Source organism: Rhinopithecus roxellana, chromosome 6 (assembly GCF_007565055.1).
Source record: "Rhinopithecus roxellana isolate Shanxi Qingling chromosome 6, ASM756505v1, whole genome shotgun sequence".
Taxonomy (NCBI): domain Eukaryota; kingdom Metazoa; phylum Chordata; class Mammalia; order Primates; family Cercopithecidae; genus Rhinopithecus; species Rhinopithecus roxellana.
The window spans coordinates 141,436,097-141,461,416 of record NC_044554.1 but is presented as its reverse complement, the minus strand read 5'-3'; positions in this window follow the sequence as shown (position 1 = coordinate 141,461,416).

The following is a 25,320-nucleotide window of genomic DNA, read 5'->3' as shown; positions in this document are numbered from 1 at the left end:
GCTTTGAGTTCTGACTTTTGGAAACACATTTTTTTTTTTTTTTTCTAGGAGATTACCACATATATCTACTTAGGGTGATCACTTTTCCCCCTACAATGGGAGATGAAAAGTGAGAATACAAATTACTTGTGTTCATAAGTGGGGGAAGCATGACACAAAAGGAGGGGTAGGTGATTTTCGCAAAGAAGATGAATAAACTAAAGACATAACTCTTGCACTTTATGGTTTTGACTTAGTGGCTTCACAAGACGAATTAAAATAGTATGTTATAAAAACATGATTTTGTCTGCTATATTTTTGGTTTATATTTTTTACATGAAGCATAATTTATTATTTTTCTGTATCTTACCCCTGCCTTTCTTCTAAAAATTCATAATATGCTTTGCTTTGGTCTTGATGCAAGCTTTCCCCTTGTTTAGGAAAAGTGTTTGCTCTTCACTCCTGCTTCTATGATATTATATTTAAATTACTATTACCTTTTTAGTCAATGAATTACATTTTGCTGTTAGTAGTAGTTTTATCTCTAAAGTGTCTATAAATCCAGCTGTAGGAAATTGGGTATAATGACAAGTATTTTTAGCCTTTCATCGCAAGTACTATTACAGAAATTTTCAACTAAGAGTTTCTTTCACAGTCAAAATGACATTTAACAAAATACTCATATACGGTAAATGAATATTATGGCCCCATATTAAGGCTTTGAAAATATGTATATAATTTAAAATACAATCAAATGCATATTTCCCAATAGTAGGTTTTACATGAAACATGTAGAGAAGTAATTTTAATAATCCAGGATATATCAGTTTGTTTGATTATAGCTATAGAACTTATATGTCTTCATATATTTTAGCAGGAAAATGATTTTACCTTATTTCTAGTTAAATTATTATACAGAAAATGTTAAGGCATCTTCCTAGCTTATTTCCAGCCATTCCCAGAAACCCCAGACACTGGAGTCACAATTTACTAGTTCTATGTGGTACTGTCACATCTCCAAACCTTGGATTACTTTTTTTTTTTTTTTTTTTTTTTTTTGACACAAAGTCTCGCTCTGTTACCAGGCTGGAGTGCAATGGCACAATATCGGTTCACTGCAACCTCTGCCTCCCAGGTTCAAGCAATTCTCTTGCCTCAGCCTCCTGAGTAGCTGGGACTACAGGCCTGCACCACCACACCCAGCTAATTCTTGTATTTTTAGCAGAGACGGGGTTTCACCACATTGTCCAGGCTGGTCTCAATCTCTTGACCTCGTGACCCACCTGCCTTGGCCTCCCAGTGTGCTGGGATTACAGGCTTGAGCCACTGGACCTGGCCACAATATCTTTTTTCTCCTGCTAACATTGTAACAAATGCTCCAAGGTTCGTTTGTTTGTTTTGTAGCTTTGTAGCTTCTCTTGAACACTTACCTGGCAGAATTTATTCCTCCTTTTGCTTGGAACCCCTTCCTTGTCTGCAATTAACAAGCCTGCACCTATTCTTTCAGGTTCTGCTTATACAGAACCTCTGCAGGATGGTACAGGTTCTCGTCTGCACTAGGAAGCAGTCTGAGGGAAAGACACCAGGAGGGGATAAAATCTAAATAGCTGAACTGAGATTCTGAAACAGTTGGCAGGATTGGCTGTTATACTCTTTCACCACCTTTCTGAAAGTTTCAATAAATAATGACAGTAATTATTATCCAAACTAACCATTTGGCTTTTCTACCAAAATCAAGGTGGAAACTTTTCCTGCAATGAAAGTGTTTGTAGTCCCCTATCCCCATTTCTTATTCATTGAAAATAAACCCTACTTTTAGATCTCTACACTACTTTCTTTACTATAATCAAGAAAATAATGTATTTATAAGATATATGCTTGTGTTGAATGTAAAAATGCATTATTTTCCTTTAGATAACAAGTTTATACATGGATTAATCATTTTTCACCAAATATTTTTCTTTATATAGCCTAGGAGTGATTTATAAACTCATTTTTCACCATGAAAATAATTACCACTTATTGGAAAGGGATTTTTATGTAAATATGCCGAGAGAGAAAGGGAAAAAAATCACATAGAATTTAGCATATTCATGTAATTACAGATTAGATTAAGGTTTGCAAGCAATTAAAAATGTAAATCTCTTTAGTTATCCACCATTTCAGATATTATTAAATCATTATATATAGACTGGAATTGAGAGAGGAATGTCTTCTGTAAAGCTGCAAACTAAAGGAGACAATATATTTCCAGCATATACTGATGTTTCAGTAGCATCACGTTTCCAGTTGAGTGGGAAAACCACACTGAGATTCAACAAATGGACTACGGGTTTTATGAATTGTACTTCAAATATGTAAAGTAATACTTCCATTTCTCTTTTATAAATTTGCTTTTCCTTTATGCACTTAGAAGAGTTCATTACCAATATGACAATTTGTATGTTTTAGATTTTCACCACATAGCTATTTCAGATGAACAGTAACAGGTGGCAAAGCGTTCACATCACACATATTCAGGCTGCCAGTGATGGCAAATGCAAACAGTCAGGTCCAGACATATAAAAAATATTGTTTTCCTAGACACTTTTCCTGTAATAGGACACATCTCCACCTGGAATAAATCCACAGTTACTTCAAAGTGTAATAAATCCCCATCCAAACTTATTAGCTCTTTCATTTCCTAGACCCACTCCTCCTGTGTTATGTCCTACTCAATTTATACCACTGCCATCCTCCTAGATGCCCAAGTTAGAATTTTAAGTCAAATGTGCCTCTTCCTTCTGCTTTATTCTCTATTTTAACACTGAAACTGATGGTAGATAGTTCAGTTAACTATGCTTTAAGTCTATTGTTTTGGGCCCCATCTTTGGTCTCATTACCTTGACAAAGACGTTCATTAACACTGGAGATCTGGATGATTTTATCTTTCTCCAGAGAGGATTTGTTTCCTTCTGAAATTCTTTTAGGGTAGGGCATATAACCTTAATTCAATAAGGAATGAAGTAATTTGAAGCTGAATTTTAATCTATTGTAGGGATGATCTACTTCTAATTCTTCCTTATTCTTGCAACTCTTTGGGTTTCTCTTCGTTATTGGAAAGAAGAGCTTTAATTTTTGCCCCATATCCCACACTCACCTTGAGCTCCAGCAGATTGCTGAAAGTTCTACTGAGCTTCAGGTTCTGTCAACTATTTTCTCTCAGTCCAGTCACTTAGCCTCTTAGTTGATGCCTGGAATTATCACTAAATGTCAGGATGACTTATTTTCACTTGCCTTCTCCTGAGAACCTTAGCTTATCAAGTCCTACCTACACTGTTTGCTCTCTAATATCTTAAAATAGGGGTGACTTTAAAAAATATGGTAAAGTTTACACAACATAAAATTAACCCCTTTTAAAGTGAACAATTCAGTGGCATTTCATACACTCACAATTTTGGGCGATCACTATCTCTATCTAATTCCAAACATCATCCCAAAAGAAAACCCTATACTCATTAAACAAGTACTTCCATCTCCCTCTTACCTTTCTAGAGCCCCTGAAAACCACCAGTCTAGTTTCTGTCTCCATGAATTCTGTCTCCATGAATTTCTATTCTGGGTATTTCATATGATGGAAGTTATATAGTATGTGACATTTGTGTTTCACTTTTCACTTAACATAATGTTTTCAAAAGTTTTCCATGCTCTAATGTGTATCAACACTTTATTCATTTTTATGAGTGAATAATATTCCATTTTATATAGAGGTCACATTTTTGTTCACTCATCTGTTGATGGACATTGGAGTGTTTCTACCATTTGGCTTTTATGAATACTGCTGCTATAAGCCTATATGTCCAAGTACATGTTTTTGATTATGGGGGGTATTATATACCTAAGAGTGGAATTGGTGGGTGATATGGTATTCTTATGATTAACTTTTTGAGAAGCCTTCAAACTGTTTTCCACAGTGGCTGAACCAGTTTACATTCCTAGAGTAATGTAGGAGAAGTCCAATTTCTTAACATTTTCCAACACTTGTTATGTTTTCTTTGTTTGTTTTGACACTAGTCAGCCATTCTTGTGGGTATAAAGTGGTAACTCATTGTGGTTTGGATTTGAATTTCCCTAATGACCAACCTTGAGCATCTTTTTATGTACTCATTGGCCATTTGTATTCCTTTTTTGGAGAAATGGCTGTTCAAGTCTTGATCCCATTTTTAAATTGGGTTGTCTTTTTTGTTGTTGAGTTCACTGTGTATTCTGGGTTCTCTATGTAAGAGTTCACTATGTATTCTGGACGCTACTCTTTGCAGATATATGATTTGAAAGTATTTTCTTCCCAGGTGTGGTGACTTACGCCTATAATCTCAGCACACTTGAAGGCCAAGATGGGTGGATCACGAGGTCAAGAGATTGAGACCATCCTGGCCAATATGGTGAAACCCCATCTCTACTAAAAATACAAAAAATTAGTTGGGCGTGGTGATGCAGGTCTGCAGTCCCAGCTGCTCAGGAGGCTGAGGCAGGAGAATTGCTTGATCCCGGGAGGCGGAGGTTGCTGTGAGCCGAGATCGCACCACTGCACTCCAGCCTGGCGATAGAGCGAGACTCTGCCTCAAAAAAAAAAAAAAAAAAAAAACCAACAACAACAAAAAGTATTTTCTCACAGTTTGTAAGTTGGCTTTTTACTTTCTTAAATATATTATTTGATGCATGCAAGTTCATAATTTTGATGAAGTCTGATTTATTTTTTTATTTGGTCTTTTGTTGCTCATGGTATTGGTGTCATATCTAAGAATTCATTGACTAATTTAAGGAATCTATGGTCATAAATACTTACTCCTACATTTTGTTTTGAGAGTTCTATAGTTTTAGCTTTCATTTCTTGGTTGTTAATCCATTTGAGTTAATTTTTATGTGGTGTGGTAGCAGGTAGGAGTTCAGCTTCATTCTTTTGTATGTGGATACCCAGTTTTCTCAGAACCAATTTTTGAAAAGACTATTAATTCTCCTTTGAATGATGTTGAGACCCTTGTCAGAAATCAATTGAATGTAGATGTTTATAGGTTTATTTCTAAACTCTCAATTATATTTCACTGGTCTATATTTCACGCCTATGTCAGTACTACAGTGTTTTGATTACAATGGCTTTTAATAAATTTTTAAAATTGGAAAATGTGAGTCTTTTTTTCTTATTTTTCATTATTGCTTTGGATAACTGGAGCCTTTTGCAATTTCATATAAATTGAAGATTGGATTTTTTCAATTCTACCAAAAACATTGTTAGAATTTTGATAAGGATTGTGTTGAATCTGTAAATCACTGTGATATCTGCCAATATTACTATCTTAATAATAGTAGGTTTTCTAATCCATGAATATTGAATAATAACAGTAAATTTTCCTATCCATAACACATTTACTTTGGTGTTCATAATTTATTTCCACACTATTTTTTAATAGACTATTTTTAGACCAGGTTTACTTTCACAGTGAAACTAAATGAAAAGTACATAAAATCCCCTTATACCCTCTGCTCCTTTTCATCCCCAACAGCTCTCTCACCATCAATATCTGCATCAGAATGGCACATTTGTTGCAGTCAATGAACCTACACTGATACATTATCATCGAAAATCTATACTTGACATAAGAGTACATCACTCTTTCTGTTTTAAATGCTGTGGGTTTGGACAAATACATAATGAAGTGTACCCGCCATTATAGTCTGCTATAGAGTATTTTCACTGTCTCAGAAATCCTCTGTGTTCCATCCTTTGATTCCTTCCCCACTATAACCCCAACAATCATCAATATTTTTACTGCCAACAAAGTTTTGCCTTTCCAGGTTTTTTTCGTAGTTGGAATAATATAACATTTAAGCTTTTCATAGTGGATTCCTTCAACTTAGTACTACTCATTAAAGGTTTTTCCTCATCTTTTCATGGTTTAGTAGCTCATTTCGTTTTAGCACTGAATAATATTCTATTTTCTGGGTGTACCACAATTTATTTACCCATCCATATACTGAAGGACATATTGGTTGCTTCCAGTTTTTGGTGATTATAAACAAAGCTACTACAAACATCTGTATGCAGGTTTTGTGTGAACTAAAGTTTTTAATTCATTTGAATAAATACCGAGGAAGACAATTTCTATAGTAAGAGTATGTTTAGTTTTGTAAAAAACTGACAAACTTGTTTCCAAAGTGGTTGGAGCATTTTGCATTCTCAACAGCAATGAATGAAAGTTCCTATTTTCCACATCTTCACTAGCATTTGGTATTTGTCAGTGTTTTGAAATTTGGTCACTCTAAGAGATGTGTAGTCATATTTTATTGTCATTTTAATTTTTAATTTCCTAATGATCAAATAGAGTTTTTAAGTATAATTTTTTCATGTTATCTGTTTTTTTATCCATGGGAGAGTTCCTCTGCAACAAAGTTGACTACCATTATTGAAGGTACAATTCTAAAACACTCAAAGGCTTATTTAGATTCAAACACTTATTGACCACCTACTCTGGCCCAAGTACTATGCTATGTACTTGGTACGCAACAGTGAGTACAGCAAACATAGTTCCATGTTCCTATTGTATTTAGGTATTTAAGATAGTACATTGTATCTGTTTATAGCCCTTTCTCACTTTTTTATTAGATTACAAGCTAGTCAATAGTAAACTCTGTGTGTGTGTGTGTGTGTGTGTGTGCCTGTGTGTGTGTCTGTGTATGTGTGTGTGTGTATATATACAGTTGGCCTCAATGAGAAAATAGCATTATAGTAAGAAAACAATTCTCTTCTCTTTTGCATTTTCTAATTAACATTTCCTTAATGCCATTTATAAATCTGTCAAAAGAGAGTTAAATGTATAGCAATATGAAGTCTAAGCTGTAATAACAGCATCAAGGAAATTAAAATGTATCTGAGAGCCATAAGAAAGGAACATATAAACCTTAAAGATTTTAATCTTAGGCATTTATTATGAGACTATACATTAAAATATGGACTGTGTTAGTCCAACCTTAAAACATTATTTACGTTATACTGAAGTATATTAGTTTTTCAATTTATCTGGCCTATTCCCTGTCGAATCTACTTCATCCTTCCCCACTTAAATGTGGTTCTGTACTTATCTCACACACTTTACACTGTATTTAACCCTACTTTTGTAATTTGATTTGTCAATTCTTTATAGTCCAATGTTTAACATTATCACTGCATTATATTTAAATTTCTGACTTGGATGCTATACAACTTGCTATAAAATTATTCCCATTTGACCTTTCACCTCAGAACACAACATTTCTAAAACTGAGTTTACCATTATTTTCCAAAATGCATATTTTCCAATTTCAATGATATGTGACCTCATTCTTAAAGAAAAGTGGTCTTAAATTCTTGGAATAATTACTTCAACTATTCTCTTTCTCCATATCCAGTTTTACATTTTAATCACTCTTTTATCCACTCTTTTTACTGAATTCCTTTCACCACTACCAGGTACTGATCGTCTCACACCTGAGGGGATTGCTGATGCCTGCTAGTTGTCACTCTGCTTCCACTTTCTAATCTTTCCAATCAATCCTGTGAAACACTGCTAGATTAATTTTCTTACACCATTTTCCATGCTTTTTTCTTATGTGACTGTCAAATACCTCTTCAGATTACTCTCTCACTGCAGAAAAGGCCCTGCATATATCCAGCAAATTAAAACCACTGATTTGTTCACAGAGCTTGCCTCCAGGACTTTACGACCCACACTCCCAATTAAAATGTTGTATTTTTATTCTCATTCTTACTCAAATGTCAATAACCTGCATCCTACTTTCTACCTGATATGTCCCTAAACGCTCACTCTTCTCAATTTCTGTAACTCTTATGGAGTCTATTTCATTTTATTGTGAGTCATCTTTTTATGTTGTGTGTTTCCACAACTCTATTGCAAATTCTTGTTGGGGATGATAAGATGAGTTTCCTCTTCCTAACCCAGACAATGACCATGATTTATATGGTGTGGTTCAATGTTTTCTATACTGAATGGCGACCTTGCAGTCAGAAAAAGTCACTAAGAGAACATACTGTGGCACAGTTTCCTTTTCTGAAGGAAAGGTGGCATAATTTCACATTTATTTATTTTAAAATGGTTTCTGGCAGTTTCCTCTTTGTAAGAATGTGGGCCAGGCTCCATGATACCAGCAATGAAGAAAATACTTTAAAGGTTTTATTAATTATTGTTCTAGGCACATTGTGTTATGTCTTTTTATTTATTTATTTATTTATTTATGTATTGATTTATTGAGATGGAGTCTCGCTCTGTCACCCAGACTGGAGTGCAGTGGCACGATATTGGCTCACTGCAACCTCTGTCTCCTGGTTTCAAGTGATTCTCCTGCCTCAGTCTCCCAAGTAGCCAGGATTATAGGCGCCCGCCACCACACCCAGCTAATTTTTTTGTATTTTTAGTAGAGATGGGGTTTCACCATGTTGGCCAGGATGGTCTTGATCTCCTGACCTCGTGATCCACCTGCCTTGGCCTCCCAAAGTGTCGTCTCAATTTTCTTGGGCCTAAATCTTTTAGAAAAATTTATTAGCCGTAAGTTGTGTAAATATTTTCAAGGTTAGGGGGAAAAAATCCCTAAACCTCAAAGCAGCAGGAACATTAATTGAGGAAAAATCTGTTTAAACTAGAGCCATATGCGTTCTTCTCTATATGGTCACATTATGCCAAGGAGACAGGTCTTTAGCTCTGCTTTATACATCAACACAATGGAGTTTTTCCAGGCAGGCCAGGGTCTATGCCAATTTTGCCTCAGTGAAATCTAGAGAACAGGCCTTCCTATTTTAAGAACTCTTAAGCCATGAGCATTGAAGTCATCCAAACTACTCTGTTTTCAAAGTGCATAATGTCAAAATTTCTTTCCGCTTCCTCTAACTTGCTTTGAAAAAGGTTTGCACTTACTGCTGATGTTTAGAAATTAATGAGTTCTATAAAAGTCATACTCTATTGTATCCCAGTTCATTGAAAGTTTCTTGGAATTTTAATATATGAATAAATAAAATATATTTTATGTAATACTTGTTTGCAGCAGGAGTTATAAAAAGCATGCCTTTAGATTTTTGTTGGGAGTTAAATAAAATTCATTTCAATTTTCTATATCAATACCTTTATCCTGATAATTTAATAGATTGCAAAATATATGAAAGAATTAATTAGAAACTTTAATAATTATATAGGATGATTAAATGTTTTTGCAAAGATGTTAATATAAACTTTTGCTAATAGTCACTAGAAGCAAAACTATGTCAAAACTTTTAACTTTTTTTGATGCTCTATTTATCAAATAATTCTCCAGTGTAGAGAACTAGATAGAAAAAGAAGAAAGAAAATAACAAGGAACAGACAAAACAAATAGAACACATATAGAAAGACAATAGACTTAAACCTAACCATATCAATAATCATATTAAATATAAATGCACTACATATCACAATGATCAGGAAGAACTTGTCAGATTAAACATAAAACCAACAGCAATCTATATGCTGCCTATAAGAAACATACTTCAAGTATGAAGACACAAATAAATATAAAAGTAAAATGATACAGATATATATACAATGATAATACTAATCAAAAGAAAGCTGGAATGGCTATATTAAAATTGGAAGAAATGGATTTCTGAGAAAAATATACTCGCTGATAAAGAAGTCTAGTTCATAACAATGAAGAGTATATATATATATATATTAAGATCTCATAGCATTCCTAAATATTTGTCAACCCATAACAGAGCTCAAAAGTACATGAAATAAAACCTTAATGATTGTAAGAAGAATAAAAATATCCACAATTATAGTCAGATGTTTCAATTATCACTTTCTCAAACAGAAATTGCACACGTAGAAATTGGTAAGGTTGTAGAAACTTAAGCCCTTTTGTATTTGTCCGGTCTCACACTGCTAAAAAGACATACCTGAGACTGGGTGATTTACAGAGAAAAGAGGTTTAATTGCCACACAGTTCCACAGACTGTACTGGAGGCATCACTGGGGATGTCTCAGGAAACTTACAATCATGGCAGAAGACAAAGGGGAAGCAATCATAATCTTCACATAGTGAAGAAGAAGAGGAAGAGAGTAAAGACGGAAGTGCTACATAATTTTAAACAACGAGATCATGTGAGAACTCACTCACTATTATGAAAACAGCAAGGGAGAAATCCATCCCCATGATACAATCAACTCCCACAGTGCCCCTCCTCCAACACTGAGGATCACAATTCAGCTTGAGATTTGGATGGGGACAAAGAGTCAAACCATATTGTTCCACCCCTGGCCCTCCAAAATCTTGTGTCCTTCTCACATTTCAAAACACAATTATCCCTTCCCAACAGTCCACAAAAGTCTTAACTCATTCCAGTATTAACTCAAATGTTCAAGTCCAAAGTCTCATCTGAGACAAGGCAAGTCCCTTCAGTCTATGAGCCTGTAAAATCAAAAGCAAGTTAGTTACTTCCAAATTACAGTGGTGGTTCAGGCATTGGGTAAATAGTCCTGTTCCACAAGGGAGAAATCAGTCAAAATAAAGGGGCTACAGGACCCATGCAAGTCCCAGCAGGGCAGTCATCAAATCAGAGCTCCAAAGTAATCTCCTTTGACTCCATATTTCACATCTAGGCCACACTGATGCAAGAAGTGGGCTCCCAAAGCCTTGGGCAACTCTGCCCCCATGTCTCTGCAGGGTACAGTGTTCACAGCTGCCTTCACAGTCTGGCATTGAGTGCCTGTGGCTTTTCCAGGCACATGGTGCAGGTTGTCAGTGGATCTACCATTCTGTGGTCTATAGCATAGTGCACTCTTCCCACAGCTTCACTAGACAGTATCCCAGTGGGGACTCCGTGTGGGTGCTCCAACCCCAAATTTCCCTTCCACACTGCCCTTGTAGAGGTTCTCCATGAGGGCTTTACCTCTGCAGCCAACTTCTGCCTGGACATTCAGGCATTTCCAGTTAAACTACTCTATAAATTCAGTGTAGTCCCAATTAAAGTCCTAACAGGTATTTTTGTAAAAATTGGTATACTAATTCTAAAATTCATGCTGAAATTCAAAGGATCTAAAGTAGCCAAAACAACTTCGAATAAGAAGAACAAAGTTTGAGAACTTTCCCTGATTTCAATAATCATTATAAAGCTACCATAATCAAGAAAGTATATTGGTGCAAAGAGAGAAAACTACATTAATGAAACACAATACATGGTCCAGAAACAGACCCACACTGTAATTGGGCAACTGGTTTTCACTTAAGATTCAAAAGCAATTTGTGGGGAAATAATAGTCTTTTCACCATATGGTAATAAACTAGTTGGCTATTTAAATGGAAAAGAAAAATGAATATTGATCAATACCTTACACTATACATAAAAATTAACTTAAAACATTTTATAGACCTATCGTAAAATTAAAAAAATGTTAAGACTTCTAGTAATAGGAGAAACATTTATTTCCATGGGCTAAAGATTTTTTCATATAAGACAAAAAAGGCACAATTCATAAAAAGCTGATAAGCTGTACTGCATCAAAATTTAAAACACCTAGGTGTCAACAGACAATGTTAAGAGAATGTAAAGACAAGTCACAGACTGGGAGAAAATAAATTCAAATGATATGTCTAATACAGTATGTTAATAAAAATACATAAAGAACTCTTAAAACTCCATTAAAACAAAACAAAAATGCAACTAAAAAAAAAACAATAAAAAGATAAGCAAAAGATTTGAACAACGAGTTCACCAAAGAAGTTATAAAGATGGCAAATAAGCAAACAAAAAGAAGTGGAATGTTATTCATTAGGAAAATATGAAATAAGACCACAATATAACTACATACATATTTGAAAGGCTAAATTTAAGAAAACTATTACCAAGTATTGAGAAGGACATAGGGGAACTGAAACACTGTCAGTAGAATTGAAAATTGGATGGCTACTTTGAAAAGCAGCTTGCAATTCTTAGAAAGGTAAAGGTAAAATTACTATGTGATTTAGCCATTCCACCACAAGATATTTTTCTCAATCAACATCCAGAATACTTCTGTGTGTAACAGCAGTGCTTTGTAAGCACTCCTCCAATCTATCACACAGAATATTAAACAGATGTGCACTCAGGGATTGAGACTGAATAAATTTAGCATTTTTAACTGCTTCAGCAAGGACATTCAGCTTTTTCATTTTCTCCCCCACTGCCAGTGTGCAGTCATGACAGATGCCTAGTATAGGTTATTACCAGTTTACCTCCCATTGCTTTTGCACACAGTAAAAAGGACAATCATGTCTTATTATTATGAAAAATAATTTTGTCTTTCAAGTCCCCTAAGGGTCTTGGGGAGCCACAAGTTTTTGCAGGCCACACTTTGAGAACCATTGGAAATCATGACATAACTGAAAAATAGAAAAAAAAAAACAAATTGAGGTTATAATAAAGGCAAATAGTACACAACGAAGAATCTAAAACACCGGGGAAACAAACCTCTAAAAGCTGCACAAGTAAATTATGCTTCAAATATGAAGCAAACTAAAATGTGACATGATTTTAAACAGTTGAGAATGTGTTTTAAAAAAGAATGTTAGTAACATTTTATTTGTATAGTCCAGGGTTCCTGACATTGGGACACAGGAAAAGAAATATAATCCTTGTATATTTTTTGGCCAGCAGTCAACAATATTTTTATAGTCACATAATTCACTGATCCTGTTTATTTATTTCCAGCCTTTAGAGTGAACAAATCTTGTAAGACTCGGTTGGAATTGCAAAAGAGATTCATGTATTAACACTGATGTCATGGAAGAAGAGCTCACCAAGGATGGGGCATGACAGTGGAAATTGGCAGGAAAGTTGGAGGGAAAAATAAGTTGTTAAAAAATAGGAGGCAAGGGATATTGTTGAAAGTTGATTGAACAAGAGCAGAGATTTAAATAAGTTATTTAAAGTTATAATTGTAATAGCAACACAAATAATCCTAGAAACAACAACATTTAAAGGAGAATATGTAGAGGAGCGTGATGGCAAGAGTGAGCTCAGATAATCAGGTGGGAAGGAGCTAACTGTTCAAACTGATAATTCGAGGTTATCACTAACATAATTAAAAATATTAAAAACTTGATAGAATTCTATTTGTAGAAAATAGTACTGAGGTGCAGAGGAAGAATGATGCTTTTCGACATTATGTCTTCTGTAGTGCTTTTTTTCAAATATATGCAGTTATTAAATAAATAATTATATTGTAATTATATAAAATATATAATATGCATTAGTCATGTGTTTTATGTTAATTATATAAAATCTTTATGTTTATATATTCGATTGCATTTTATAAAATATAATTATGTAATTTATATAATTCATAAATTATATAAATAAAGTATATAAATTACTATGTAAAACAATAAATTATTATTTTCCCTGACATTTAATTCATATGAGTTGCTTCTATAATAATGCCTCAACTTTAAGTTGAATCACCTCGGGTGTATATACTTTATTTATTCTTTATATATATTCTGATGCCTATTACAGTGTCTATCATATAGTAGATGCTCAAAAAGTATGGCATGGACATACAGGCTGCCATGATAATGCTGTTGCCTCAAAGAATACTGTGACACAGTTTAAGTAATTTTATCTGCGACTTCACTTTTCTCTACCTTTAATTCTAGCAAATTCTAGTATATAATAAATTACAGGCTGGTGGTCAGTGCTCATTTGCAAGAAAAGGAAGGGAAAATAGTTATGTTTTTTGAGTGCCTGCTACTTGCTTCATATAATTTTATTTAATCTTTACAACAACCATAGGTATAAGCCTCAATAAGTGGTTATTGAGCAAATACATATCCTCAAAAGATATAATTAGTTCAGTTGAAAACATGAGTAAACAAAGCATCAAAAAACTTAAGCATTTTTTTCAGAGTTTTACTATTAATAGAGCCAATAAGTGGTTTGAAATTTACATCTGGTCAACCTCAGAGACTAGGGATTCCCATTATGCCCTAATGTGGCACTGGGCATCAGCCTGTGGGTTCTGTGTGGTAGCTCCGTATCATGGGTTTTGTTTTCTAAATTAATATAGTTTTGTTTGACTTTACAGAAAGGACTTTATGTCTGATGCTTGAATAATCTTCCAGAATGATGACGACAATGCTTTTTTCATCTCCAATTAACAGGCTGACAGTCTGCAACTACTTTCCCAAACTGAGCTACAGCTCTGTGAGTAGCACACTATTGACTTGGAATACCCAGTTTTCCCAGAAAGAAACTAGTAGGAAATTGAGGTAAAAGCAATAGCAGCTATTACATTTAACACTGGTAAAACCTACATAAATCTGACTACATGTATTTTGTCAATGTAGCATGTTAAGGAATAATATTTAACTAGGACTTGTCTTATCATTTACTTTGAAGCTTTACCAAGCAAGTTGGCTCATCATAATGGCCTGATCCAAGCATATTCAATTTTCAGTTAGATATGTCAGTGCCATGTTTGTTTTCTAAGTATAATCACACACACACACACACACACACACACACACACACACACACACACACAACACCAACAAAAGTGAAACCACGTTTAACCCAGAGTGGCTGGCCAAAGGGGAGCTTTTGGTTTGGCATACTCTGCACCAAGACTGTGCTACACTTGGTAACCAGACTAATAGTAAATGTCATATAAATCCCTAAAAGTATGGCAGTGCCAGTTTTGATATAGTTTGCCCAGGAAAAACAATATAAAAGTCACCTTTTCAAGGATATTCTCTTTTTGTTAGCTTGTTTTAATATTCCAACATAATGTTAAATGATAGAAATAAGTTGCATTGGCTCAGTTCTCAATAGCATTTCAAATCCAATAAGTGGAGGCTTATTTCACATTGTTCTGTCTAGCCTCTCTCCAGCTTGTACTTTATAGGTTGTGTTTAGTTCAGGTCCAGAACTCAGAAATTCAAACAGGAAGCATCTGGGGATTCTCTGTTTTGAAGCAAGGATGGGTCAGGAATAGCCTAGCGAGGTGAGAATATTGCCTGCTTTTCAAGGGGGCTAAATTTCCGATTCCACCCAAGTTTGACAGATATCATTAATTCCTTGAGATAGTGCAATAATTTTCATCAAATGGAATGTAAAAATGTAATTAATATAAAGCACTTTGAAGTCAGTAGGTGGGAAAATTCCAGTTTCTTACTTTCTAATTCATAAGATTTTTAAATATTTCCATTGTTTGAACCAGATTGCACAATTTCAGTTTTCACTTCCCAGATGGGCCAATATAGCTACATCAGTCTACCTTCTCTTTGGCATCCTTGTGTAGTCATTTCTGCCAAGACACTGAGCACATTATAACTTAAGGATGAGCTTACACTATTTGCATTAATAGGACTGCAATTTCCTCAGGTAGCTTTTATTTCTTTTTTTGTTTTGTTTTGTTTTTCCGAGACACGGTCTTGCTCTGTTGCCCAGGCTGGAGTGCAGTGGCATGATCTTGGCTCACTGCAACTTCCACCTCCCAAGTTCAAGTGGTTCTTGTGCCTCAGCGTCGCGAGTAGCTGGGATTACAGAAGCACGCTATCATCACACTGGCTAATTTTTTGTACTTTTAGTAGAGACAGGATTTCACCATGTTCTCCAGGCTGGTCTTACACTGCTGACCTCAAATGATCAGTCTGCCTTGACCTCTCAAAGTGCTGGGATTACAGGCCTGAGCTACTGCGCCTGGTCAGCTTTTATTTCTTATTCAGCTTTAAAGTAAAGTGATGATCAGTAAATGTTCTTTTTAACGTAGGCATAGTTATCTTCGTCTTTAGTCACTTTTAAAAGTCATTAACGTGACTTAAATAATTTAATACTCTTTATGACCCCTACTTTTCTTTAACCGATAAACAATGACAGAAGGCGGCTCATATATGAGGCCTCCTATAAGATCAGATAATGCAATATCATCAAACATTACTTATATAAGTATCAATCTTAAAAATTTTGCCAGACTGTTTATTAAATAAATTCCACCTTAAAAATAAATAAAATTTGCTGGGCGCGGTGGCTCACGCCTATAATCCCAGCACTCTGGGAGGCCAAGGCGGGCGGATCACGTGAGGTTGTGAGTTCAAGACCAGCCTGAACAACATGGAGAAACCCCGTCTCTACTAAAAATACAAAATTAGCTGAGCAAAGAGGTGCATGTCTGTAATCCCAGCTACTCGGGAGGCTGAGGCAGGAGAGTCGCTTGAACCCGGGAGGCGGAGGTTGTGGTGAGCCGAGATTGCTCCATTGCACTCTAGCCTGGGCAACAAGAGCGAGACTCTGTCTTAAAATAAATAAATAAAACAATAAATAAATAAATAAAATTACTTAGAAAACTTTATTACTTTCTATAAATGGATGGTAATTGAAGAAAGAATACAATAAAAATAAAGTATCATTCAATATTCTAAAAATTAACAAAAATAACAACTTTAATACAAATTATGAAAATGTAATCTATTAAATGCATAACTGAAAAATGTTTCTGAATGAATAAATTAAATTATCAAATATCAGTTGACAATGAACTCTGCATTGGCCTCAGCATTGCTTTCTTTAAGATGAAGATGAGAGTGTTTACTGCAAGAAGTTTCTGTGTTTTCCTTTGATATCAATTAGCATAGGAATAACAGATAGTACATGTATAGAGCAGTAATAAACGTTATGACATACTCGAATTCTCACTTCGAATTTTAATACAGGTGGGCAGCCTGACTGTTAAGTGGAGGAGGAAAACATAGTAGACACAAACTCACTCATGCCCACTCATCCCAGACTTGGGTGCCACTTCACCCTCATTTCAGGAAAAGGGAGTCTAAGAAACCTATAAAATTAAAATAACTTCATCCTCCCCACTTATCGCTCCCTATATGGTATCCTACTGTTAAATTCCTTTTGACCTAAAGCTGCTTCCTTACATATTTTAAGTTTGGCCTAAAGGGTTCTCCTTACCTACTAAACTGTAACGTAACTGGATTTGTAAGTAGACGGTAACCTACACTTGTAACAAGTAGCCCAGTCTCAGCCAATCTCAGCAGCCATACCTCAACCACTTACAGGCAGCCAGTCCAAGAAGGTGGTCGCCCTGTACCGCTGTTTCTGTACCTCCCTTCTGTTTTCTATATATCACTTTCCTTTTTCGGTTCAAAAATCCTCTTTAACCCCGCAGCACCGCCTGAGTTGCTCAGAACCTATTCTGGTTCAGGGAACTTCCTGATTTGCAAATTATTCTTGGCTCAAGTCAACACTGTTAAATTTAACTTGTCTAAAGTTTTTCTTTCAACACTAATAAGCTAGGGTTGTAACTGCCCTGGTAGAAGGAGAGGAACAGGGAAAATGGAGGGGCCTGGAGCTTTAATCTCCTCCATACCACCACATTCTTTTTGCCATTTCCAGTTGCGAAAGAATGCCATGGTTATGGTGGTCTCCACCTCAGTCACATACAGATGGATGTCAGCTCATACCAAGCCATTTCTTCCAGTAGCCTGAGCAGCAAGGAGGGAGCAGTACCAAGAACTTCCTCAGTCGCCTCAGTGGGAAGCCTGGACAAATAGTTGCCCTTGAACCTCCAAACTCAACTCATGTTTCATATAATGATCCTGTAGTTATGGCAACAGAGAAACATTGAACTAATGGACATACATTTTTTAATTCTGATCTCTTTGTCTTAACTTGCTGTGTGAGCAATATCTGAAAATGAAATCTAAACGTCTCCTCCTTTGCTACTTTTTCCACAATGTGGTTTAAAACATTGTAATATTCAGTTCTTGTTTAAATTGAAATTAATATATAATCATCATCAAAATTGTCTAATAATTCATCTGTGTGTAAAGCAGAGGTTAGCAAAATAGGACCTTCAGGTCAAATGCTGCTGCTGCCTGTTGAGCAAATAACCTTTTACTGGAACTCAGTCCCACTCACCTGTTTATATATTGTTTATGGTGGCTTTCTCACTGCAATGCAGTTGTGTAGTTGTGATAGTGAATAACTGGGTGATTTGTAAAGTGTAAAATATTTGCTACTTGGCCTTTTACAGAAAAAGTTTGAAAGTCCCCAACAATTGTTACATGCCCATTTTAATCCAGAGATATCTAATGTTAATGATTTAATAGATTGTCATTTTATTTATTTATATATTTATTTTAATTATTATTTATTTTTATTTTTTTGAAATGGAGACTCTTGTTGTCCAGGCTGGGGTGCAGTCATGTGATCTCAGCTCACTACAACCTCCGCTTCCTGGGTTCAAGGGATTCTCCTGCCTCAGCCTCCCAAGTAGTTGGGATTATAGGCACCCGCCACCATGCCAGGCAATTTTTTTTTTTTTTTGTAATTTTAGTAGAGACAGAGGTTTCACCATGTTGACCAGGCTGGTCTCAAACTCCCAACCTCAAGTGATCCATCCACCTTGGCCTCCCAAAGTGCTGGGATTATAGGCATGAGTCACCGCACCCACCCTGTCCTTTCATTTTATATGTGACACTTCAATGCCTCATTACCTTACAGCCCAGTCTTAATTGGCAATATAGTAAGTCCTTCTGCTATTGTGTAAATATTTTAATGGTGTAACTGATGAATCTGATACGCTCAAGTAATATAATATTTTAGAACTATCCTGATTTGTACTTTAAATTCATTTTTCCTTTCTTTCCTGGGTCTTTTCTGACCACAACACAAACTTCTTTCTCTCCCCTGAATTATTTTGTACCTCCTGTAATTACCATTCAGTTAGCAATATACGTATCATTTTGTATTATCAAAGTTTCCAACGTAAGAAGTTTGGAAATGATGCCTTTACTCTTTAATGAAAAATAAACACCCTCAAGAGAGTGATTTTTTTAAAATTCTGATGTGTTTTACTCAATTCAACTGAGACTATACACTATCAAAGAAACCAGGCTTTATTTTAACATGCAAAAAATTCAAGTGAAATACTGAACCAGTTATAACAAATTTAGAACACCAGATTTTTTGCTAAGAAACTTATTCAACTTATCTAGAGAGATTGACAAAAAATTGATTTAAATTTCCTGGAAATTTAAACAAAGCTGTCAAACTTTTATTATCTTAAAAGAATATTGGGTAATATAAAGAAAGAAACAAAATAAAATCCTAGTACAAGTCAGGAATTTATTGATATGACTAAAAATAAAATTCAGCACTGCTGTGTAGCTGTGCAAGGCCCAGTTGGTGGCTGAAACTTCTAGGGAGCTGGAACTTTCCAGATAAACTTTCTTTACTATTGGGCTTAGCGGTCTCTGCCCTAATGTAGGCATGATCTAGGTTCGTGCTCCATCCTCCAAGCTTTAAATGCACATAGTAACTGGACATTATGCTGCTGTAGAGATAAGCGTGGATGTTATAAATCATATCATAGCATGACAATAAAATCTACAAAGTTGAAAAATCCTAGAAATTTATATGTTTCAAATATTCTCATTTTTTTCTGAAATATAAATTTATATACTAAGCTCTTTGATTATTTGTATTGTATTGTATGTATTTATTTATTTTGAGACAGGGTCTCGCTCTGTTACCCAGGCTGCGGTGCAGTGGCATGTTCACCAGTTAGAGTACACTGCATCCTTGACCTCTTCAGGCTCAGAGGATTATCCCACCTCAGCCTCCTGAGTAGCTTGGACTATAAGCATGTGCTACCACACCTAGATAATTATCGTATTTTTTTTTTTTTTTTTTTTTTTTGTAGATAGGGTTTCACCATGTTGCCCAGACTGGTCTTGAACTCCTATGCTCAAGAGATATGCCTGCCTCGGCCTCTCAAAGTGCTGGGACTACAGGTGTGAGCCACTGGGCCCAGTCTTAAGCAATTTGATTAAAAAGGAGACAGCTACCTGGCAGTATCAGAATTAGAATCTTCAAATACTTGGAGATAGAATAGATGTGAATGTGGAGAGAATGAGAGGAATACGGATGCGTCCAGGCTCTAGAAAAGTGGCAACATTCACAGAAGTAGAGATATAGGAAAGATATACAGTTCTGTTGATGGTGGTGTGAAAAGGGAGGCAAGGATGAACAAAGATGAGCTCAATAACAACATGTTAAATTCTAAATATGTGTATAGTATCCAAGTGGAGATATCCAGATGTTAGTTGGTATTCAAAAAGGACAACTCTAAGTGGGGCATACTTACACTGATTGATGAAAAAATGAGAAGGATCCAGGGATTCTAAGAAGTCAAGAAAAGTATTCTAGGCAGAGGTAAACATGAGCTTGAAGGTGCTGAGGTACATGGGGATATTGACAGTAGGATCACAAAGAGTGAAGTGAAAGGGTGGGAGGCATATAGTGAGGTTATGGCTGGGGTAAGAGAAACAGGAGCCAGCTCATGTAATAGCATCAAATCTAGGTACAGTGCGCATGTGGGTGTGCATTACTTTACTCCAAAGGCCATGGACGCCAGTGGAGAATCATAAGGTAGAGAAAAGATTGATATGATTCAAATGCTAAAAAGATTTTTCTAGTGGCCGTCTGGCAGTGGATTCAAAGTGTGTTGGAGAGAAAGCAGAGAGGCAGAATAGAAGGTAGAGAGTGGCTCAGATGTGTATTGTATGATAGTAGTATAAATGAAGAGAAAGGGTCAGATTTGAAGCAGTGGTTTGCAATAATTTTGTAACTGCAATTTACATTTTTTAAGAGATTTAACTCTGTGTAAGTGTATGTCTGTGACTGTGAAACAAAATTTTGTAAATAAAATTAATTTTATCACTGGTAAAACATTAAAATTTTGGAATAATTTTATCTTTTTTCTGTTCCATCCAATTTTTAAAAATTCTACTCATGACCCATTAAATTGATTTTATAACCCACTAGTAGGTTGTAATAGTATACTGACTTACCAGAAAAACTTGTAGGTGTTGATGTTAAACTAAATATGGGAAGTAGGACAGTGGTTGCATCAAAGAAAACTCCCAGACGAGCAAGAAAATTTGACAGAACAATTAAATAGTTACCAGAAACTCAACACCACAATGGGAACTTTTAGCAGGTTGTATAAGGAGCCTATAGATTAGTGTGATGTGCCTGTAATACGTACAAATGAATGTGCCATGAACATGCATGTGCTGGTATTTGCATGGGTATATGATTTCACTTCTCTTGGGTAAATAAGAGTGGAATGACTTAATTATTTGGTAAATGTATGTTTAATTTTTTAAGAAGCTACCAAACAACTTTCGATAATGATTTGTACCATTTTTTTCATTCCCACCAACAGGTTATGATGGCTTCAGTTCCTCCACATCTTCTCACAAACACTTACCAGCATGTCTTTTTAATTTAATCTATTTTAATAGGTGTGTAGTGCTTTTAATTTGCATTTCCCTAATAACTGATGCCATTGAACATTTCTTTACTATTTATTTGACATATGAATTTCTTTAGTAAAGCACCTCTTCAAATCTCTTGCCCTTTTTTTAAAAAAAAATAGTTATTGAGTTTAGCATTTTCAGCATTATTTATTCTAGATCCAAGTATTTTATTAAATATAGGTTGTGTAAACTTTTTAGGAGTTTACGGTTTACCTTTTTATTCTCAGAACAGTAACTTTCAACGAGTAAAAGTTTTAAATTTTCATGTAATTCTGAAGGAGTAGGGAAGATGTGGAAGCTACGTGGGTTTGGATTTGTTTGTGTAAGGTATCCTCTCTATTATTTTGAAGAACTGCCATGACTTAGGAAGCTCCCCCACCAACCCCCAATGGTAAAAAAAAAAAAAAAAAAAAAGAAAAAAAAAAAAAAGGAAAAAGAAAAAGCAACAAGCGGATCGTGAGGCATCCAATTCATTTCTTTGAACAGAGCAGGTGATGATGATAGGCAATAATGTTCCAGTGCTGACAGGAAGATGAACAGAAGATTTCTTTCAGATATTTCTGATTTCAGCTTGGACAAAGGAATTCTTGACTAGGTGATGGTAACAATAGCACAGTGGTGGGGCATAGAAGTTACACATTGGAAGTCTATAGCAGCCCAGATCCTTATGCAGAATATGGAGTAAGTGCTAATCATCTTCCTCTAAGAAAAAGTCTAAAATAAAAATCAATTATATTGAAATGTGTTTATTTAGGGAGATAATGCTTGAAATAAAAGTTAAAATAAATGAAAAATATATCAATTTGCTTGGATCATGAATTGGTGTCCTAAAAATCCTTAGTTGTTTTCCATTGGCATAGCCAGCAGTCTAGTCCCACCAAATATTGGCTCTCTTAGTTACAATCTGTGCTGTTGTAAGGATTATAAAGATGTGTAGGTGTCTTCTGAGAAATGCCTATAAAATGAGGCACTATCTAACTACAGAACTGCTATTTTTATTCATCACATGATCTATTAGCTTACTAAATTTTCTACTTCATTATAAGAAGAGATGAAAACATTGTATATCAACACACTTAATAAAGCTCAATAAAACAAAGTGAAATAGGTGATAAGATTAATAGGATATATATATATATATATATGCAGGAATCACTGTGAATTCTGGAATGAGTTCAGCCTGTGCAATGATCTGAATGTTTGTGTCCCTTCCTCTCACAAATCAGTATGTTGAAATCCTAACAGAGAAACTGATTATATTAGGAGGTGGGGCTTTTGGAAAATGATTATGTCATGAGGGTGGAGCCCACATGATCGGGATTAGTGGCCCTATAAAAAAGGGCCTAGAGTTCTCTTTTGCTTCTTCTGCCATGTGAGGGCACAGTGAAAAATTATTATCTATGAACCCAGAAGCAGGATCTTATGAGACAACAAATTTGCAGGCACCTTGTTCTTGGACTTCGAACTTTCAAAACTGTGAGAAATAAATTTCTGCTGTTTATAAGCCACCCAGTCTATGGTTTTCTGTTATAGCTGTCAGAACAGACTGAGATAGTATGCTGCCATTTGAATTCTATACACTTAAGATCTATGTCACACATTTGACACTAAGCTACCTATTTAACCATCTGAAGTGGGAAACATGATTAGGTAAGTGATTCATAGCATCCACAAAATTAAATAAGATAAAGGTTGTTCAGGAGAAACACATTATTCTTGGTACTGAAACTAGAGACATTCTTAACCACGTGTCCTAACGAATGATAAGAACTGGATTTACGTCTATGATTAATTGCTTCAACTCTGTCTCATAAGAGAAGGTTTACAGGGCCTGTCACCAGCAGGCAGCAGTCCCTGTGATGAGTCCTTAGGTAAAAGACTGTACCTGATCTGCTGCCATTATTAGAAACACACTCTGTGTGTAGTGTAAAACATGATGAAACCAATCTTTTCTTATTTGTTTTCAAACATAGACACATCTTTTATAGTAATTTTTCCTCCAAGTCATGGACGTTAGTTATGATTACCAATGTCAGCATTACCTATTATTTTCTCAAGAAAGAAACAAGTCCTATAGACATTCTAAGTTAGAGTAGCAACCTAAAATCATGAATCAGTTAATGTGCACTTTTAGAGTCGTTCATTAGTGATAGCTTAACTGGAATGCCATAGTAAATTACAACTAAGAAACTGCAGGTTGAGAAAATTAAAATAAATTTATATGCTGCCGGACTTCTCAGAACCTTTGAAATATCTGCATACAAAATTTATCTATGAATAGCAGACATAGATTTGGTGTTTTCTAAACTTTTTGCAAAAGCTTCTCTTTGCAGAGCATCTCATGAAACATTCCAGGAAATACTCAGGAGATCTTCCACATTCTTTTATTCTGCACTGTGAATTTGGATTAATTCCAACACTGACTCACAATCAGTCCCATAAAGAGAATTACATAGATTCTGACACTGATATGTATGCAGCACTTTGAGTCGTTCTTTTGGCACTGACTACTGTTAAAATAACAATGAGATGTATTAGTTTGATGGGATTGTAAAAAAATAACTTCTGAAATAGTATTTGTTTTTTATGATCTGACCTCAAGTGTATGCCATCAATTTCTTCAAAGATCATGTTCTACCTGATCTTTGCCTTCTAAGTCGTGGAAAGGACTTTGGCCAAAAGTAATAAAATCTGATCTGAGAAAATAGAGAGTGATTTAAGTTTCATATGCTGCTATTTTCTAATGAAAAGTATTAATACAAAGGATTCAAAGACTCTTAGAGACAATAGTAAAATTTTGGCAACACACAACTAGATTCTTTAAAAAAAAAGTCCTCAAAATATATGGGACTGTAGTAAAAGGGGAAATAATTAACTTTGTATTATGGAAATAATGTTCTGTACAAATAATGTAGCCAATTAGATCAGAAAGGGAAAATAAAAAATACAAATAAACCTGCACATATCAATTTCTGCAAGTCATGCAGAGCAACTGGAACTCTCATAATAATGGAAATACTAAACTTTGAAAAACAGTTTGGATATGTCTTAATATTAAAATATGTTTACCATACTATATATTATAATATGAATAGGATTCTTTAAAAATTACTTCTATTATGAGATTATTGATACTAATGTGTAAATTATCATATATTATATCTGCATTTGAATGCCAAAAATGATCATGAAAATAAAATAAATACAATAGATCTGGTTTTCAAACTAAAAATTAGTATTATTTATGCATTTGAATATGATTGAAGTGAGCATATGAAAATCATTCTTAGGTTTGACTTGTAATTAGTTTTGTCAGTACTTTTTCTTTTCATTGAGAATTCTATTTTGGGCTTTGAACTCCAGATTTATATATCAACCTATGCAACCATCTCTACTTTGATGTCTACAAGCATCTCATATCATGGTTTAAACCAAATCTTGCAGTTTGTCCATCACAGTAAATAACAACTTTATTCTTTCAGCAGGTTGAATCAAAGTCTTGAAATTATTCATGTCTTCTCTCTTTTTAATCTTATTACCCACATCTGATCTCTTAGCAAACCTTATCAGCTTTACTTATAATATGTTTTCACAATCACCCTTTCACTTTGACTCCTTCTGCTGCAACTATCCTAGTGAAAGTAAGCAAGATTTACCTGAACTATATCAACTATTTATGAACAGTCCTCTGCTTCCAGCCTACCTCTCTAAAGTCCATTCTTCACAAAGAAACCAAAATGATCATTTTATACATATATTGGACCATGTGACTCTTCTGTTCAAAACCCTCCAATACTTTTCTGCATATATTAGTTAGGAGACCGTTAGCCGTTAGGTGAACAAGGTTCAGATAATAACAAATACAACATAAAATGCATTACAAATTTGGTATTTGCTCATATAATGACCTGATTGATGGTCTGCTCTTCTCTATGCAGTAATTCAGAGACTCAGACACCTTCTAAT